Source organism: Solanum dulcamara, chromosome 9 (assembly GCF_947179165.1).
Source record: "Solanum dulcamara chromosome 9, daSolDulc1.2, whole genome shotgun sequence".
Classification (NCBI taxonomy): domain Eukaryota; kingdom Viridiplantae; phylum Streptophyta; class Magnoliopsida; order Solanales; family Solanaceae; genus Solanum; species Solanum dulcamara.
The window spans coordinates 41,587,807-41,592,801 of record NC_077245.1 but is presented as its reverse complement, the minus strand read 5'-3'; the positions used below and the strand labels follow the sequence as shown (position 1 = coordinate 41,592,801).

Below are 4,995 nucleotides of genomic sequence, written 5' to 3'. Positions count from 1 at the left end.
ATTATGAAGCACAGATTGCATAGGCTCTTAAAATAAGACGAGATTACGAACCTGCGAGGAAAAGAAGAGAAGGACACGTTGCAGCACCTCAAGCAAGAAGGTGACCCACCTACTTGGGGTCAAGTAGGTGACCCATCTGCTTGAGGGGGTGGACCCCACTTCCACGTGGCAGCCCCTCAATGGATGCATGGATATGGTGGCCCAATAGGGGCTGGACACATATCACCCATAGGGGCTGACACATGTCACCTCCTAAGGGCACCTATATATATGTAATATATGTTTCCTAATTCATTTCTTATGCAAAAACTACAGAAGCAACAAAGAGAAAACAAACCCTAAAGCTTAGAGAGAAAAGAGTGACGGTTAGGAGAAAAAAAAGGGTAAGTATAAGCTTTTAGGGTTTCTTTTCCTTTACTTTTGCTGAAGATTTTTGGATAGGAACTGAAGTATAAGTCCCTATATATATATATATATATATATATGGTCTTAGGATGTGACACGTGTCATCCCCATAGGGTGACACGTGTTCAGCCCCTATTAGGCCACAGATCCATTCCATCAAGGAGGGCTGCCACGTGTTCTTGGTGGGGCCAACCCCCAAGTAGGTGGGTCACCTACTTGCTTGAGGTTCTGCCATGTGTCGCTCCTCCATTGGCTACCACGTGTCGTCTTCTCCTCTTTCTTGTGGGTTTATAATTTCGTCCTATTTTAAGAGCCTATGTAATTCTTGCTACGCAAGCTTGGTGTGTATTCAACTAGTTTAAGTATGTAAGACTTCTAAATTAGTAGCTTACGTAGGTAAATTGAGTCCTACAACTCATTACTTGGCCTCCAACTCCTTTCGACTTCTCTTGACCCTATTTCTAACCTTACCTACTATGGGGTATCCTGTTCTTCCTTTCTTAGATTTGTTTGATAGTGTCGTAGCTTATATGGCTCACATGATAACTTCTAAGAACTTAAGGGATATTCCGAGCTCAAAAGTGTAGGGTGTAACATCCTTCCCCCCTTTAGAACATTCGTCCTCGAATGTTAATTAATCTTATGAGGTCTTACCAGGACTTTGGGAATTCTCTATACTAGTTGTCATCCATAGGCCTCTTACTCACTGACATCATTGATTTAGGAGTTTAGATTACCTGTAGACGTAGGGAACCCATACGTATATTTCTTCTCCATCTTTATCTTATTACCTTCTTTGATGGGAGACACATCCTTAGTTTGTAACCTTCTAATTGCCGACCCATAATGGCAATAGGTTGCTCCTCATAGGATAACTCCCTGTTATGTGGACCTCCTCCACGGGAAATATTCTGGGAGGGTCGTTTATATACTTGCGGCATTGACCCATGAAAAAATAGATATATTGCTTCCAAATCCGTCAGTAGGTCCAACTCATAGGTAGCTCTTCTTATCCTACAACTGATTTGATAAGGTCCAATGTATCTTGGGATAAGTTTCCCTTTCTGGCCGTATCTCATTACTCCTTTCATTGGTGAGCCTTTTAAGAACTCCCACTCACCTACTTCAAATTCTACGGGTCGACGTCAATTATCTGCGTATGACTTGTGTCGACTCTGGGCTGTTAATAGTTTTTCCTGAATAAGCTTCACTTTATCGATAATTTAGTGGATCACATCTGGGCCTGTCCATTTCCAAGTCAGAATTTCTATCTCCTGTAATTGGTCATTCGACTTTTGATACCTGATCTTGTTCAAGCTATTTCATAATTTCTCTAAGCCAACTTGTAATACTCTGGGTATATTCCACTGTGCCTTTACTCAGATTTCCTTTCTAGTTCTCTTACCCCACATCATATCGCAATCCTTACACAAGTATGTGTAGGTGCTTAGTCAGTTTCAAGGATGCCGTAGCATCGCTATACTAGTCTCTTACCTTCTTCAGGTCAAGGCTCCATTATAACTTTTGTCCTTAATACTGATTATATCTTAATAATTCTGCCTCGAACCATCTTACACTTTTCTTTAATAGATTCTAATTATGCCACTCACATTGCTATTACCGACTTCTCTTTATCGAGTAATCACTTGATCTTACTCTTAGTATGCCAATACTCGTAAGCCGCACAACTATTCTTGTTCAATTTGCACGAAGTACGTTCCATTTTAGTCATAGTCTTTCTGGCTCTTAACTTACTCTGTTTTACATATGTTATTGTACTATCAAGCACTTACAGTCTTTTTGTCATACTTGTTTTACTTCCTTCACTTACTCTTAAGTCCTCTCGTATTTCAATATAGTAGAGATTTCTTATCCTTTCTTTTTTGCTACTTGTATATCACAATGTCAGTAGCCAGTAACTGTGTTACCAACATCCTAACCTTTAGTCAAGTGTAGAATGGCTATCCCTTATAATATCTTTAAGTTCTCATTGTGATTCTTTTGTTGTATTCATCCCTTTTGTATGAACCCATCCTTTGATGTTATACTATTCAAGGTCCTTACTAATAATTATTAACACTATCTCCGGTATCATGGCTTCTATACGTTTATTATTGGCTTTTAAATCTGGTTAACTCGTGCCAGTATGGGATCTCACCTAGAACCACTTCCCCTCTTTAGGGTGTACCGATGTCACTATCTATTTGTGTTTTACCTTACGCCCTTATTTCAAACTTTCAAACGCGTATGATTCTTTCCCAATACATTTAGTATACTGCACCATATCTATGCCTTCCTTTATATCATATATACCTTTGGTTGCCCATGTACAACATTTTAACATGATCGTGAGGTACTGATCCAGTCTAATTATTGGTATTCGATTCATGTAGCAATTTATTCAAAGCCACCTCCTATTTTTCCCCACCAGTGACTAGCTAGCGGTCATAATCATTTCGACTTCTCCATTTGGAAGTACTTGTACTCTAGTGACCCGTGCTCCTAGCTCTGCTATGACACTATCTTCACCCCAATGGGTACCATTTGTTCCTCTTAATAGATTCGCAATGCATCAGCGATTTTGTAGGGCCACCTCCCTCATCCTTGAGTGGTCTTTATATTTTCTACGACGGAACCATATATCCATAATACTTCTTTATGCCAGCAATGACATACAAGGCCAACGTATATATATATATATATATATATATATATATATATATCTCCATATCATCTCATATCACAGCCACAATGTTTCACAGGCCCAATATATACACATGTCCATAGCATCTAATATCCCAGCAGCAAGGGCTTCCAGAAGGTCACCCATCCTGGTGCTACTCTCGCCCCAGCACGCTTAACTTCAGAGTTCTAATGGGATTCAGTGTGTTAGTGCTGGTATGATCGCATTCTGCCCCGTAGGGCATATAGCTACCAACAAAGATGATGACCCAGCAGCTGATCTGGTAGGCCAAGCTGCACCGCCCAAGTTACCCTTATATTCTTATTACACGGACCAAATCTCATCTTTAGCCACTTTCTCACTAGGCTTTACTTATTTTCATAACGATCCTCATTATATTCACATCATATCCTATTCGTATTCTACCCCATCGTATAACATTTCTCAACCTTTTTCACAATTCTTACTATGGGTTACTTACCCTTCTTAGTTAGTCTTATCCTTAATGTCTCACCAGTTGTCTTATTAATACTTCATATCCGTCACAATTCTATTTCCCTTGTACCCTTGTCTTAATCATATTGCTACTTTTCTTAATTATAGCTCGTCACAGTTTATCCCTGTGTATCAATTTCGTTGGTCCCTTAATATATCATTCTATTCAGATCTATCAGTCTTTCTTATTTCATTTTCTTAGTGTCACAAGTTTTTTCCAAATTCGTTCTACCATACCAGTATTGACCTCCTAGTTTCTATTTCCATTAATTCAGCAATTAACTCATTTCTTGGGGTCAGCCACACTCGTAGTTTAATCAAATCTCACTATTGTTGTGGGCTCATCTTTCAAGACATACTACAGCCCTGTATCTCATTCTCTTCTTATTTCTAAGAAAATTTGGACAGAGTTTTCTCTGTATTTCTTACTACCTCAACACCTGCACGAAGAAAATGCCAATATTTCCTCATAGGGCACGCATGTATATATTCAGATCATATCATATAGCAGCCATACGGGGGCTCCCACAATTAACAATATGGAAATGGACTTACCTTGTATGTCCACTTGAATTGCACCTCTTACACTTTCCTGTATACTTTTCCTTTCACTTTTTAACTTTATATGTCGGTCGCATTTCAACACCTTACCTGACATATGTCTTTCATTCCTTTGCTTACCTGCGTATATTGCAACTTCCGATATCGTCAGTTACTTGCTTCTATCGATGTGGTCCTCCTGCTAAAATCACAGGTTAGTATGAGGAATTTCACTCCCTATGACTTGGCTCTATCGCATGATCTTAGATTTGAAAGAAAGTAACATCCTAAATGTCCTGTAGCCTCCTGTCTATAGATGTGGTGCACAACACACCGATAGACAAGACTCTACTAAACACGGTCTATAGACACTCCAAGGATGAACTACTCTGATACCACTTCTGTCACCACCCAACCTCGTAGGCCACGATTGGGGTCCGACCTGGACCCCCTTATGTGTATCTATCAGCTTTACTTAAGTTGAACCGTGTGTGATGTGATACTATACACAACCCGAATGGGTCAAAAACCTTTTTCATAAACCTGTGGCCTCATTCACCTGTATCATAACAGAAAAGGGCATGCGAGCCGACGAGGCTGTCATACCATGAAAACATTTGCAATACATCATATGAGCACAACTGAAACAAACTTACAAGTAACCCACATATATATGTGTACAGACCTCTAAGAGTAATAACTTCATCATATGGCGGGACAGGGCCCCCGCCATACCCCTGAATAAATAAATATGTACATCAAATGACCAGTATCCAAAAATTAGGCTCTAGAATAGTGGAGCACTTCCAACATAGCTGAGAGAAAATCCTAAGCTGATGGATCTCCAAAATGAATATCTGTACCTACGGTCA

General features: G+C 39.7%; 1 pseudogene; it reads right to left on the bottom strand.

The window, feature by feature from the left end:
- Nucleotides 1-3,198: 3,198 nt before the first annotated feature.
- Nucleotides 3,199-3,317, bottom strand: LOC129904778 (5S ribosomal RNA; annotated as a pseudogene).
- Between the last annotated feature and the right edge of the window lie 1,678 nt (nt 3,318-4,995).